General features: G+C 36.6%; 1 pseudogene; it reads right to left on the bottom strand.

The window, feature by feature from the left end:
• Positions 1 to 8,606: 8,606 nt before the first annotated feature.
• Positions 8,607 to 11,504, bottom strand: LOC148196094 (uncharacterized; annotated as a pseudogene).
• Positions 11,505 to 16,870: the final 5,366 nt, after the last annotated feature.

Raw genomic sequence — 16,870 nt, forward strand, 5'->3', positions numbered from 1 at the left:
ACAAATGACAAACAAGAAACAAAGCTATTTAAGAAGAAGGCACAAAAACTGAACCTACCAAAGGATCTAGAACAGATTCATAAAACAAGAAACAGAAACAAGTTGCAATATCATCAAAATTTTAAGCTCAAAGCAATTGAGTGAAACTGTTTGATGAAATGCTAATAGAGAACAATAGTTTTCTGGTGCACCAGATTTCAGAAAAGTTAACTGCCCTGGTCTTTCAGCTTTTTATAACTATGTAAATGTTTCTTTTGTCAATTGTTTTACATGTAAACAGAATGACCAAGCTTTTGCTGCAATGATAACTCAATTTCAAATGCACCAATTCCACAAATTTCAGAAAAGGCAAACAACTAGCAACTTGTGAATGAAAAAATGCCAAAAGTTTGGTGGTTTAAAGAGTGAAAAGGCTTAGGGCAGCTATTAACTCATGGTTTCTTTGCATCATCAGTTTCAAATATCTAAAACAAACTTGTTTGTAAAGCAACTGGATGCAGAAACACACTATCTCAAAATTTGATTTAGTCAGCCCCAAATTACTCAAATTAAGCAACTCTTCCACTCAAATTTTGACTTAATGAATCAAATGACCTTTGAACACTTAAATTGAACCAGAAACAGCAACTCAAACTTGAACAAGACACTAAATCAACAATGAAAGATGTTTAGCAATAATCTATGTGCTAAACCAGATTTGAAACAAAATAACTAGACTCAAGCAAAGCAATACAGATCGGCCAACTGCAAATGAGACTCTAATGGAGTTTTCTCAGTGCAACCAAACTTTGCCAAAGCAATTCATTGCTTATATAGTATGCACATGGTACTGGCTCAATCAATCAGATGCATCTCAATGCTAAATTCAAAACAGATTATACTTCAATCAGCTAGTCAGATCTGAGATTAATGTCACTTTTGCATGCACCCGAGCTCACAATGACTGTATCATAGCTCATATGGTGTACAGCCACTGATCATATAAACCAGAATCTCAGGAAAAAATCAAATACAACTTTGAACACAGAATTTATGACATTTTAAGCAATTAAACATAACTGTAAACATGACAGAATATGATTCATCAATGAAAATGACTCAAATGAACAAATGGACCGATTAAAATGAGGAAAAGACTCAAAGAAAAGCTGGCACACACAAATAGACTCAAAAATAATGACTCAAGCACAGGATACACAACCTTATCAGAATTTGGAAACCTAAACACATAAATTGAACAAACGCGAAATCAACACAAGACATTCAATGAAGATAATGAACAATGCGAAAAATTGAAGCACAAACTCAGAATCAAGACAGAATCAAAACACAAAACTAGAAACAAAGACAGAGACGCGAATCAAACGCAAGAACAGAAGAAAATCGAACAACTCAAAAATGGAAGAAAACTCAGAACAGAGACGAACCGAGATACTTACCTTCGAAGCGTGTTCGACCTTGCTCCGAATACCACTTGATGGACGAACGCCCGAGGAGAGACCGAAGACGCGACGCGGACTCCTCGAAGCTTCCTCCAGAGAGATGACGCAGCGGAATTGATAGGACACTCTAGATCAAGAGAGAAATCGGAAGAGAACGAAGTAAATCTGAGAATGAACACGAAGAACCCTAATCTGGACCGGAGGAACCCTAGAAAGGTGAAGAACATCAAACTGAACCGATTAATCGGTTCAAAACGAAGATTGAATGGTGGATAATGAAGATCAAATCGATTAAAGGTGTTTAAACGGTAGAAGAATGGTTTTAATCGGCTAAATCTAAAGAAAATGGGAAAAGGAGGGTTTAGAGGTTTTGTGATGATGGACGCAGCAAAGAGAGACGAATCTATGGTGTAAGCAAGACTTACAGTGGAATAACTCTGGAGAGAAGAACAGCTCGCGAGGAAGGAGACGCGAGAATGAAATGCGAAATGAAGTGGTGCGTGTCTGATGCGCGAGAGAGAAAAACCAGTGATGTGGAATGAAGGAGCTGACGCGTGCACGAGAGTGGCAGTGGAGGGTCAGCGTGGAGATGAGTGAGAAGCACAGTGGTTAATGTGGAAAATGATAGAACGAGGAAGGTGCTTGGAAGGTGGCTAGAGGGAGTCTTTGGACTCTCTAGCATGTGACTTTCAAGAGAGAATAATTTCTGATTTCAGAAAATTCAATTCTCATTAATCTCAAAAGTCCCCATTACAATAGAGAAGCTGGGTATTTATAGTAACCCATGCTCCGTACAAGCTAACCTATGAAAGGTAAAAATACGATAAAAAGGACTATATCGGGCAGGATTACATCAAAATATATTTGTTAAACTATTATTTCCTTAATTAACTTAACATATAATTTGCATTAAAATATGATGCTTAAGAATGATCAGAAGAAAATACGGTATCCCTAACATCAATCCTTTTGGTTTCTCTTTCTTATGTCCACATGTAAGTTCACTTTCCAGTAATCATAAACATTCAAAATTTCATTATACCTCCATATAATGACAAGAAAAACAAAAAAAGCATTTGAACACAAGATATATTGAATAGGAAAATCACATCACAATGAGTTCAGTACATCCAATTTCAATGAAAGATAATTCTAGATATCTTGATATCTTGAAGTAGCCTCTTGAGTTTCTGAAGAATTTTTGAATCTTTCTTTGTCCAGAACTGATAAGTTTTCTGTCTTTCTCGAACTAAAATCTAATCCAGAATTTAATTATTTGCTCAGCGCACAACTATGCATGCTCTGAGCGAAAACTCAACTATTTATCCCTTAATCGACTTAATTTGCTCAACAAGTTGTACTGATGCGCTGAGCGAATGACCTTCCTTGTAGCTGAGCACATGATGACTAGCTTAGGGAGAAGCTACTGACAACACTCAATGATGCATAGATTCTTGTACAATGAATTACACAAGTTTTCTATTCACTATCACAACTTTTCTATGAGGAAAACACATTGTTTCATGATAAGCACAACTTTGAGCTAATTAATAAATATGAAAACAAGTATTTTTCTCACTTATCAAGAACATTGATTGACGTTGGAAAATTAACATTTTCAGATGTTAATTGACGTTAGAAATTGGCTTTTTCAAATGTTAATTGATGTTGAAAATTGTCATTTTCAGACATCAATTGACGTAAAAAATGGTCAATTCTGATGTCAAATAGGTTAAATGACGTCTAAAATTTCACTTCCAAATGTTCCTCCTTTGTTCTTTTTTTAATAAATGATTCAGTTCTACACTTTTACCAAACCTGAAAAGCATAAAACCAGTAAATAGCCCAGTTTTGGCATTTCATATATCCAAACTATAAATTTTACCAAACCTGAAAAGCATAAAAGCATTTCATTTTCAAATTTGTATGAAGTAATCGAAACTATAAATTAAATCTATCACAACTAAAAACGTAAAAAATCATAGGAATGTGGCTAGCATGGATTTGTATGCACCATCACCCATACAATGAAGAAAGAGTTGTCATTATGTCAATCCTTACTATGTATTTTAGTAGTGTTATAGTAGTAATAATAGTGAATGGTGTTATAGTGAGTAATGTCTACTCACAATTTACTTGTGATTTTTTATTTTAATAGCTATAGTTATTATTTTTTGTTGAATTTTTTTTTACAACTCCTTAGAACCCTTATTTAAGGGAAAAAACACCAAGACCCCTTATTTTGGGTTCGTTTGAAGTTTAAAATTATTTGAAAAATTAATTGTTATAGATTTTTAAACGATAATACCTTTTGTTCTCGTTGGCAGATTTGACATTATTATATATCGATTTAGGATAAAAAAAATGTCCAAGGCCGTGACAACCAACTATTCCTTCTATGTTTTACAAAAAAGTTCGTTTTCTATTTTTCATCAATTTATTTTATGTTTTTCAAACTTTGTAAAACTATTTCACATACTTAGACTTTGAATTTTGATCTAAATTTTTTGTAGGGGCTTCTCATGATTTTTTGGTGCTTTGAAAAGAGGGTTAAATATGTTTTTAGTCCCTAAACTATCAAGCGATTGTGGGTTTAGTCCCTAGTCGAAAGGTTTGTTCCTTTTAGTTCTCTTAGTTTTAAAACTCTTATGTTTAGTCCTTAAAAGTGAACGACGTTAACTTTTCTTAGATGTGGAAAACGACGAGTCACGTCACTTTTCCTTTTTCTAAAACGTGTCATCCTTCTTTCATGCATCTTTGACTTTTAAATGTTTTATTCTTTGACTATCAAATGAAAGGTTACCACGTGACAGTTTGTTCTCAAAATTAGGGTTTGGTGAAGATAAAGTTTTTTCGACAAGTTCCGCAGTGGTTTGGTTTAGATGTTGAGGTTAGGCGATTGAAGAAACTCGATCTGGGTCATCTTGGTGTTGCGCCAATTTGGGATGCTAGCATATATGTGGTCGCTGCCCTCTAGTGGTGTCATGAGGTGTGTATTCCCTCCTTCCATGCCCCATCGGAAATCGCCACCCTGGCCTGCACCTCCAAGCAATCGGGTTCTCTCTACGCCCGTGACTCTAAGCTATGGTTCAATATGTGCCAGTGCAGGTGGGGTTCCAAGACTATCATCCCGCAATGGGGCAACGCTAAGGGCACAATATTCTTTTTTTTCTGGCTCTTCTTTGTAATGAAATTGACATGATTTCAAGCAATAAAACCAAGTCTGATGAAGCAACCAACACCAAAGGAAGAGAAAGAAAAAAACTCACCTTTTTATTGTTTTGGAAGTGACAATCTTCTTCCTAACAACAAAATTTGGACCCTTTTTAGCTTTACTCATTATCAGAGAAAGGGCTATATTATTCAAAACTCTGTCCAGAAACATAAATCAATTCTGATATTAGTCAAACTCTCAAATATCAACCTCCAAACCCCAATTATCCCATTTTATTAAATTCTACAAAAATTGAATTTAAATATCACAAGCAAATATAGGAAATACAATACAACAGAGTTAATTTCAAAGTATTTCAACAAGTTGAATGAATCCACTTCAGAAAACAGTTATCATAATGAGGATTTTGATGAAACAGGTGCAGTACTGAAATCGAAAAGGAAAGAATCTAACTACAAACAAGAATGACCTCTAGAGTTAGGCGAGAAAGCGAAATTTCTAGGGCATGGGACTCGTAGGTTCGCCGTCAAGGTTTCGAATAGAATGGCGGCACAAGGTTGTGGAAGATGGAAAATTGTTCCTAGGAGTAGTATTCATAGATGAATAGATTAACCATAAGGATTTTTACATAAGACACGGTTGGGGTCGTTGTCGCCCGACTCGTTGGCGAAGGTACGCCCCTCTAAGGTCTCGTCGATGGCAAGGGTAAGGTTCTTCTCATCTAACCAGCCCTTGTAGACTCTACCAAACTCACCTTCACCTAGCAACGTGTCGCCCTTGAAACTCTTGGTCGTGGATTTCAGGTCCTCGAAACTGAACTCCTTCAAGTTGGGTCGTTCCAAAATCTGGCCGTTGGGGGAACAAAATGGAAGAGACCCTTCGTTGATTTCAAAAATGAAACAATCAACGTGGCACACAATAACGAGGGACACTAGTGTAGAAAGGGCTGTAGACGTCTGTTCTTTTGGCTTTTTGACGTCCGACCAGCACCCGACGTCTTTGTGGGTGACGTTAGCCAAACGTCTGTTGTGTCAGGCCGGACGTCTATATAGACGTCTGTCCTGACACAAACGGACGTCTATATAGACGTCTGTTCTGGCACAAATGGACGTGTATATAGACATCCGTTTGTGCCAGAACAGACGTCTATATGGCTGAATGGGTTGTTTAGGGGTTACGGGTTTGGAGGTCGGTTTGTGCATTGCCAGACGTCTATAGACGTCCGTTTGTGCACTAACCGACGTCTACTGGGCGTTTTTTATTTTAAAAATGAATTTATTTTTGCATTAAAACCACACCTAAAAAGCAGAAAATTGTCCCAGAACAATATATACTATAATATATTTGTGTTTCATATAAAGAAAGTTCTACTTAATGTACAAAATAATCCAATACCAAAACTATCAATATATAAACTTATAAAACTAAAATTAATCAATGTTCAACAACAAATAAAATTGGTCCTAACTCCGTTTTTGTAGAAGATAAGCTGTCCACTCCTGCCTTATTTGCCTAATCGTTTCCTCTGGTATAGGAGATGTACTCTTCAAGCGCTACAAAATTGAAGAAAGATTCATTATGGTTTTATATATGTTTAAAGTTGAATTTGATTTGTAATGTCTTCAAGGAATGCATCATTACCTCATTCCAGTCATCTGTAATGGCAGCTCGAATGATGGTCTTAATCTAGCACATGACATAGAAGCCACATTCCCATGAATCCTGTTGCTGGTTACACTAAAATGATGCACTAAATCGTCAATAATTTAGATCATTCAATAACATACAAAATGAATTATAACTATAAATGACAGTCAACCTTTGGATATAAAATTTGAACTAGTTGACCTCGAGATTTACCAATAACTCTGTACAGATTAAAAACACAAAGTAAAATTATCATAACTATATTGATCATAAAAGTTTAAGGTGAACATCAAATTCAAAGTCATTTTTGGAGAAACACTTACCCTTGAAGCATGGTCCTCAAGTCATTTCTCATCTTCCTGTGCAACGAACAAAACCATATAATTTTACATTTTTTGGGAATGATGACCATCAGTTGCCAGTGCGACCTATCACGAAGGACAAATAGTTATTTAACTAAGTAATTAAGGAAACTTTAATAATGAACTTTTACATATAACAACACCTACCCATCAATGTATGGCACAAGGTATACGTCTCTTTTTGACTCATTCATCCATGTTTGCAAATAATGTTGTCTGTTTGCAAGTGTGTTACCAGAAGGTTGAATGGTCTGAGGTTCAACAAATCCGTACATGGAATACCGACCTTGGTCTACAACGATTGTGTCCATGTACCTAAACGATCAAAGTTAAGTTGTTAGAAAGTATAGGAATCAAACAAAAAGACATATGGAAGACAAAATTAACTATCTTACATGCACCTGAGCCTGGGGATCCCGAATCTCGTCAATCGTCACACACACATGGTGGCGTAATATGGGAACACCATGAATAGTGACCCCTCTCTCAAGCACTCGTCCGACAGCCACAATGCGTGGGAGATCCCCATCAACCAACAACTCATATTGACCGTTGTACTGAGACAGTTCAACAGCAGAGCATGATCCTCTAGTGCTGACACGAGGTGGTGTGGGAGTTTCACCAGGCCCCGTGTTGCCCTCCGTCATGGAATGCAGCTTCTGTTCAAGCACTCTTTGTATTTCTTTTTGTTCTTGTAGCTGCTCCATGAATCGTTGCTCCATTGATCTCATGCTTTGGTTGAGTCTTTCCTCCCACTAAAGATCCATCTGCCTCAGTGCCTCCTGACTCATTGATTGAGTGGTTTTTTGTGTGGGGCCAAAGTAGTCACGAAGACCAATCGCCCCAGGAACTCCAAGTACACGTCCTGGGTGCTCGAGTCTTCCGATGGCCGTTGTTAGAATGTCGTCCCTACCTTGGCCAACAAATGTTCCCTGAGTCTACTGCTCAACCAACTCATCCTGCACATACAAAAACGAAGATACTTAGAAGACATGTCGTGATAGATACACAATCAAACAATGTTTAGAATTTGAACTTACAATTCTTTGTGAGATCAAGGCTGCTGAGGAAGATGTCATGTTCCCATCAGATTTAGTCCGAGCAGCCTTCCACAGCTCGTACCTAGCAGGTGCAGGTGCTATGTCCGGCGACTCAAGTCCTAAGGCATCCGCTCTAGACTTTCTAAGTTTTTTTTCTAGTTTTGCATAACCACCTCGTGATAACAAGTGTGGTGCATTGTTTAGCCGTTGTCTTACTTGGGCGGCTAACCTTTTACCCTGTGAAACCATGTACATAAATAAGTGTAAAATCATAAGAACTCAATGAAAGGTTTTAAGTTGTTAAGAAACAGACCTTCCATTCCTCAGTCTCTCTAGATGCACGAAACTGTACCCAGTCCTCCTCTGTGAAGGTATACTGCTGACATGGATTTTGATCTTGTCTGTCTCCAAAGACATATAGTCGTGTCAGCCTTGTCTTGAAATCCTTCCATCTTATCGCTATATGCGATAACACTTTCTTTCTAATTTGTATCGTGTTTGGAATATCATAATGTTGCTGTTTAAAATAGAACACATGTTATTGATTTTAAAAGATGAAAGAAATAAGTATATCAACAGTGTTGTAAGTAAACATACCTGAATATCTTGCCATAAGAGGTTCTTGTCGACCTTTGGGACGTCATCCCAAGTTGCATGAAGGATAGAGACATGGCTTTTTGCTAACTTACCCAGATAACTCCTAAACCTATCAGCATTTGGCCCTGATGCCTGACCTGATCTGGGGTCAATCTCAACATGTCTCCTCTGCCCATCAACGCGTCTGACTGTCACATCTACCAATCTTGTGGCGCCTCGACCACGTCTGGTCTATCCCGATCCTGAGTCTGAGGCCGACATACCTAAAAAATTATACAAGGTTAGTAATAATTCAATTTTGATGAACATAAATATAAAGTCAATAATTAACTATCACAACCTATTAAGATATTGTTTTCTCCCAAATCCCTTCATTGTGATCACTACGAATTGTTTGGATGACATCGGCAACGTCATCAACTGGGTCTTCAATGGGTCTAGATGCAACAGATGTTGTCTCAAGTATATCAAGAGAATCGCCATCAACATGTCCATGCATGTTTTTTCCTTCTAAAACCACTGACAATTTTTTATTCGCTGGATCATTTACGTAAAATATTTGTCTTGCTTGACTAGCCATGATAAATGGTACATCAGTGTAATTCATCTTGTTCAAGTCTACCAATGTGAAACCAAAGTCATCTTTCATGACACCAGAATTTATATCAAACCATTTACACTTGAAAACCGGGACTCTAAAAGTGACATAATCAACTTCCCATATTTCTTGTATTATTCCAAAATAATTCATGGATGTTGTGATTGGATTTTTGTCTTTAGAACTAGCAAAGTGGACAGCCTCAGCTTATAGTGTGACGCCACTATTTTGAACTCTACTTTTGTCATCTTCTACCTTTGTCTGAAAAGAAATATTGTTTATATAGTACCCACCATATGTAATGACATCTGCGTTCAGTCCACGAGATAACCTTAATAAACTTTCAGAAACATCTGGAGTCGCATAAATCTTTTTCTGAAACCATTGTAAGAAAGTTTTGACATGTTCACTAAGATGCCATTATTCACTCATTCTTGGGTTTGCTGCCTTTATTTCATTAACGTGGTCAGAAATGTAAGGAATCACATCAACAGTGTTGTTTAAGATGTACAAATGAGCTTGGTCAACTTCTTTTCTGCTAACTCTTTGAATTCTCACACCTCGAACACCCTTACCTTCACATTTTCCTTCATGTCTACTCTTGGGAAGACCCACTGGTTCACAAGATGGCATATAACTTGAACAAAATTCAATGGCTTCCTCTACAACGTATTGCTCTATGATTGAAGCTTCTGGTCTACACTTATTCTTGACATATCCCTTTAAGATCTTCATGTATCTCTCAACTGGGTACATCCACCTTAAGAAGACCGGCCCACATATTTGAATTTCTCTGACTAGATGAACAATCAAATGTACCATGATATCAAAAAAAGAAGGTGGAAAATACATCTCCAATTGACACAGTAGTCTTATTCCTTCATTTTCCAATTCATCTAAACCTCGAGGGTCAACAACTTTCTTGCAAATGGCATTAAAGAAAAAACTCAGGCGTATCAGAATACCCCTAACAAAATGAGGTAATATGCCTCGAATAACAACAGGTAACAATTGTTGCATCAATACATGACAATCATGGGACTTTAAACCAACTAACTTTAACTCTTGCATAGAAACAAGGTTACTAATATTTGAAGAATAACCTTGTGGAACCTTCACACTTCTTAAACAGTTACAAAAACTTTGTTTTTCTGTTTTAGAAAGTGTGTGACAAGCTGGGGGCAGATATGTGCATCTTCCTATTATCTGTGGATGTAACTCGGATCGGATTCCCATGTCAGCCAAATCTTGTCGTGCTTTTATTCCGTATTTGCTCTTCCCTTTGACGTTTAATAAAGTTCCGATGACACTGTCACAATCATTTTTTTCAACATGCATCACATCAATACAATGTCTAACATCAAGGTGACACCAATATGGAAGCGTAAAAAATATTGATCGTTTCTTCCAAATGTTTTTTGCAAGGGTACTTTTATGATGTTTTCCAAACACACTGTCAATGTTTTTGACTTCGTTGTACACCTCTTCACCATTCCGGGGTCTGCACACAACCTCATCCTCAACACTTCCATTAAATGCTTTTTTCAATCTACGATAAGGGTGATTACGAGGAAGGAATTTTCGATGTTTTGTATATATCGTCTTCTGTCCATGCTTCAATTGAAGGTAACTAATGTTTTCTTCACATATGGGACATGCAAAATGACCTTTAACACTATAACCGCTCAAGTTTCCATACGCTGGGAAATCATTTATAGTGAAAAACAATATTGCACGCAAACGTGACTGTTCCTGAACATGTGAATCAAACACGTCCACCCCTTCTTCCCACAACAATTTCAAATCATCAATTAAAGGTTTTAAGTAAACATCAATGTCATTTACAGGTTGTCTAGGACCCGATATCATCATGGACAACATCACATATTTTCTCTTCATGCATAACATAGGAGAAAGATTGTAAATCATCAACATAACTGGCCATGAACTGTGTTTGCTACTTAAGTTTCCATACAGATTCATACCATCAGTTGCAAGTGCAAGTCTTAAGTTTCTTGGATCTACACCAAACTCCGGAAATCTTTCATCAATCTTTTTCCATTGGGGTGAATCAGCAGGGTGTCGAAGAAGATTATCACACTTTCTTTCGTCAAAGTGCCATTTAAGGTTCTTTGCATCTTCTTTAACAGAGAACATATGTTTGAACCTAGGTATTATAGGCAAATACCACACCACCTTAGTAGGTGCACCATCATTACCTTTATCAGCAGTGTTTCTGTCATATTTCTTTTTAAAACGGGATAAACCACATGTTGGACAATACTTTAGCGAAGCAAACTCCTTTGTGTACAGAACACAATCATTAGGACAAGCATGTATCTTTTGATATTCAAGACCCATTGGACATAAAAAAAATTTTGCCTCGTAATTACGAATAGGTAGAGTATTATTTTCTGGAAGCATCTCCTTCAACAACTCCAACAACTCGGTGAAACTTTTATCGGTCCATCCATTTCTTGCTTTTAAACTAAACAACTTTAAAGTTGCAGACAGACGTGTAAAGTTTGAGCATCCGGGGAACAACATTTGCTCTGAATCATTTTTTAGAGAATCATACAAATTAGCTCTTCCAAAATTATCTTCACTGACATCACGTATCATGTCCTCTAAATGATCACTCATTCATTCTTCCACATAATTCGTTCCTCGTGACGTGGTAGGCTGGTCCAATACTTCTCAATGCCAAGTCCAAACGGTATAAGTTCTCATGATGCCGAACATGAATAGATGGTCACAATGCACACAAGGACAAAAATATGTCCCGTTCACAGACTTAGCATTTTGTTCGACATATTGCAAGAACTCCGAAACACCCTTATCATATTCTTCACTGATGCGACGTTCATTCATCCAGCTTCCATCCATTCTATGTTCGTGAAATCATCAGTTTAAGTTTCTAACTCTCAGAAGGTTAGGCCCTACCCATTCAAAAAAATTAATTTTCATAATTTGCTAAGACACGTGCATTGAAGTCTACATGATAAATTTGATAAAATTTCGGAAGCATTTCGCATTGGTCTCCGAAATACACAAAATGAGAGTAGTCAACGATGACCGCAATCAAATATGCATCCGGAGAACAACACAAATACTGAACCTCAAGTTTATCAATCTTATCCATAGACTCCAACTTACATGTTATTGCAAATTATGAAAATTAATTTTCTCAAACTGTCCAATCGGACAATTGAAAATTTAACACAAACAATTAAAAGATTAATCGTTTGTGTTAAATTTCAAACGGGAACTAAGGGTCACTCAATGATTTGATACTTATAATCTAACATGAAAATTATAATAACATAACTAATACATGCATATTCAAAAGCCAATAACACATGCAGACCTTAAAGTCAAAAACATGCATACGAAAAACCCTATAAAAGAATTAGTAACGAAGAAACTAACCTGAAGAGCAGATTCGAAATGAAAATGGAGGGAAATGGAGGAGTGCACAACCTAAAATGTAAGCCAAAAAACGCCGCCCAAGAACACGCAACAAACTGCACCAAAACGCACTGAAAATGATTTTTAATCGGTCCAAATGAAAGATATTTTATCACTGAACAATTTAATCGGAATAAAAGTAAGATTAAATGGTCCAAAACAGATAAAAACCAACCTGGAAATTCAAGGTGCAGAGGGAAAACACGGGGAAGAAGATGAACAGTGAGCGTAACTCCTCCCGGGTTCGCGTTTTTGGTATATATGCCCTTAGACGTCCGTTACTTGGAGGCCCTGACGTCTATAGTAGTATAGACGTCGGGGCAGTCACTAATATGACGTCTTCTAGTTTTAAAAATTGATATTCGCGGGGAATTTTAAATGTCCGTTAGAGGGGCCCCGACGTCTGTAATATTATAGACGTCCGCCCCCCCCCCTAGAACGAACGTCTAAGAGGCTGACAGGGTAGTTGAAAAGTTAATTGTGTTCAGCCTTTTAGACGTCCGTCCTGGAGGGGGCCGGACGTCTATAATATTATAGACGTCAGGGCCCCTCTAACGGACGTTTAAAAGGCTGAAGCAATGAACTCTTCAACTTCCCCGTCAGCCTTTTAGACGTCCGTCAGAGGGGGCCAGACGTCTATAATATTATAGACGTCCGGCCCCCCCAGGACGGACGTCTAAGTTACTGACAGGGTAGTTGAAGAGTTAATGCGTTCAACTACCCCGTCAGCCTCTTAGACGTCTGTCCTAGAGGGGGCCGGACGTCTATAATATTATAGACGTTCGGCCCCCTCTGACAGACGTTTAAAAGGCTGAAGCAATGAACTCTTCAACTACCTCGTCAGCCTCTTAGACGTCCGTCCTAGAGGGGGCTTATAGACGTCCGGCCCCCTCTGACAGACGTTTAAAAGGCTGAAGCAATGAACTCTTCAACTACTCCGTCAGCCTCTTAGACGTCCGTCCTAGAGGGGGCTTATAGACGTCCGGCCCCCTCTGACAGACGTTTAAAAGGCTGAAGCAATGAACTCTTCAACTACCCCGTTAGCCTCTTAGACGTCCGTCCTAGAGGGGACCGGACGTCTATAATATTATAGACGTCGGGGTCCCTCTGGCACGGACGTTTAAGAGGCTGACGGGGTGGTTGAATAGTTCATTGCTTCAGCCTTTTAAACGTCCGTTAGAGGGGGCCAGACGTCTATAATATTATAGACGTTGGGGCCCCTCCAGGACAGACATCTATAGTCCCACTTATTTACATTTATGCGACTGGTCAATTATTTACGTTGGTGTTTTTATGGATGGACGTTTATTGGGTGACGTTAAAGGCCATTTCTGCACTAGTGGGAATGTGGCATCACACGTGGCTCGTCGTTTGCCACAACAGAAGAGTTTCAAAACTAAGAGGACTAAAAAGAACAAACCTTTCGAATAAGGACTAAACCCAAAATCGCTTGATAGTTTAGGGACTAAAAACATTTAACCCTAGTCATTTGGAGTTCTTTTAAGTATACTCTCAATTCTATCCTAAGTTTGGATGTATACGATGTATGAACAACAAAAAAGGTCAACAATACCAATATCAACAATACAAACATGTTCAACCAATTTATTGTCCATAAAAATGAAAACGAAAATAAAATTTCATCAAAAACCCAAAACAAAACTAATCATCTTGAAGGTGAGTTCACTGTCAGACTAAAGTGTTGTCGCTAGTGAGGGAGAAAGGAGAACACACATATGCTCCAAAAAGTACTTGTGCACGAAATCAATTGCTCAAAACGAAAGAAAATCATACCTAAAGTAGTTAATCAATGTGCATTTGTGTAAAATGAAAGAAAAATTATATGTGTTGGTCGCTGAAAGCTTCGTCCGAAAAGAATTTGAGCAGAGAAGGAGGTTTAAGACAAAGATAAAGTGAATATATTTTCACCCTTCCACCCAATTTTTAATGAATTCACTAACATATAACATCTAAAAGAGTGATATTCTAACGTCTTTTATGTCTGAAACTAGGGCGTTCTAAAGTGATATTCTAAAGTGAGTTTTCTATTGAGGCTCAGTTGTCATTTTAGAGTTTAAGATTTCATTCCACTTAAGATGTTGTTTGAGTAGTAATAATAAAGAAAGATGTAAAGTAGAACCAACTAAAAAAAAGACATATAAAATAAAATAAAAAATGTTTATTAATTTGAGAAAGAAAATATATTTATTTTTTATTGTTATTTTATTTTGTTTTATTTTATTTTACTTTATTTTATTGTCTTTTTTTTATTTTTCTTTCACCGAATTTAATAAAAAAGTAAAATACAGAATAAAAGGAGAGGTGATTAACAATTATGAAAGGAAAATTATATGTTAACTCAATTTTTTGACAATATTTTGACATAGCACACATGTCATTTTGTTAAATGGTGCAACACATTCTTCGTTCAACTTTTGGAGTTTCATCCCACAAAACCTAGGTCAAAGGCTTTTGTTTTCACATTTCATTTGTTCCTTCTTAGTCTTGTGTTGTTCCTTCGTTAGTTCTTTCTGTTTGTTGTTAGCAACCTTTGAAATCGAGCATTGTGTCATTTTTCTGTTGTTGTACTGAGCATTCATTCTCCTTTGGCCCCATTCATAGGTCATTTCATTATGGTTGGTGAGTTTCTTAGGCACGAGTTTTTCCTTTCAAGGCATGAGTTCTTCGTCCCTTCTCCATTGTGAGTTTAGAGTGGAACACCTAGATTGCTCAGTTTTGTTCAATTTTCTTTCGTTCCTTGCTTTATGTTTTGCGGTTTTTCAATCAAACCCCGCAAAACATCATCACAATTACCATATCCCTACAAAATTTGTTTCAATTTGGTCACTATTGTGGATTAAAAATTGAAAAATCGACATTGAAATATAAGTGAAGAGTAATGACCAAATAAGTGGGTAACAATATTGAACTTTTTTTATAGTTTGAAAATTTTTTGCAGAAGCAAGCTTCATATAACAAACAACGATATGTGTGGCGTCCTATCTACCACAAACATCATCACAATGACCATATGCCAACATAAACTAGTTTAATTTGGTTACTATTACGAGTTAAAAATTGAAAAACTAGTAATGAAACATAACTTGGGAGCAGTAACCACAGAAGTGGGTAGTAGCATTGGACTTTTTGTACAACCTGAACATATAATATTATACAACCAACCTTCATATCATATCACAACAAGAACTAGTTGGATTGGGTTACGTTTTGAAAATAAAAAATCATAAATAAAAAATTAAGTACTTTATTAGGATCCGTTTTATACAAAATAAATAAAGCACACCAAACCATATCATGTGTGATACATAAATTGGAAGCATCACACAAAAAACTAGTGAACAACACACAAATTTTTAAACTTCATCACTAGTGCAAAATAAGACTTCAACGTCTCCCGCTCAACGTCAGAATATGAAAAAACCAACGTTAAAAGTAATCGGTGACATCTTTGTAAATAGATGTTCAATTTAGACATAAGAATTTATACTTTTTCGATGTCATATGCTCATCAGATATTAGAATTCTCAATTTCCGACGTCATATTGAGTAAATTTCATTAAAATGTTTAGCGCGAAGGTAAAAATGTTCTCTTGTTTGATGTCAAATGCCCTAGTTTCAGACATCAAAGAATTATAAGATGTTAGAATATCACTTTTCAGACGTTGTTAGTGAATTCATTAAAAATTTGAGCGGAATGGTGAATCCTTTATCTTTATGTCAAACCTCCTTCTTTGCTCAAATCCTTTGGTGAAAATATGTTGCTCCAGGTTAGCTATTTTGGTCAAATTATAATTTTTTGTTTCCTTTTATTCCTCAATTACTTATAATTGTATTATATTTCTAGTGTAATAAACCATCCGATTGGAAACCGGTAACAATTTACTTAATTCAAAATACTTAAAAATGTTGTTTTTTATATACTAATTGAAATTATTATCTTTGTCTAACATTTCAACCATCCTTAACCATTTATTTCATATTCAATAACATATACAAGGAAAACTTGTATCAAATGTATTATTCAAATGCACTATAGTTTTAATAGCTAGTCTATTAAAAATGCTTTGTATTTTAAAGTATTTACTTTAATATATAATTGTTATCTATTATGTTCTGGATTTTGATTGTATTTGGATATATTTTGTGTAACTATTTATGTCTGTTGGTTTAAAATTGTGTAGATAGAAACATAAGAAAAAAAAATAAAAATTGTAGCCTATCATAGCCACACTACAAAAAAGAAGGGCATTACCGAAGGCCAGAAGCCCTCGGAAACAGTCCAAAACCGTCGGTAAAAGGTAATTACCGAAGGCTTATCGACGGCCAAAGAGCCCTCGGTAAATCTCTTGTCGCTAACATTTACCGAGGGCTTTCGCCCTTCGGTAATTACCGAGGGCCAAAAGCCTTCGGTAATTTCCGAATGGCGAAAAAAAAAACAGGGCGCTGGGCTGCTACATAAATTCACCTAATAAAATCTCTTTCATAACTATAAAATATCAAACGTATATATCTAATATAAT

The sequence above is a fragment of the Vigna umbellata genome, chromosome 7 (assembly GCF_029865625.1).
Source record: "Vigna umbellata cultivar VRB3 chromosome 7, Vumbellata_1.0, whole genome shotgun sequence".
NCBI classification, from domain to species: Eukaryota; Viridiplantae; Streptophyta; class Magnoliopsida; order Fabales; family Fabaceae; genus Vigna; species Vigna umbellata.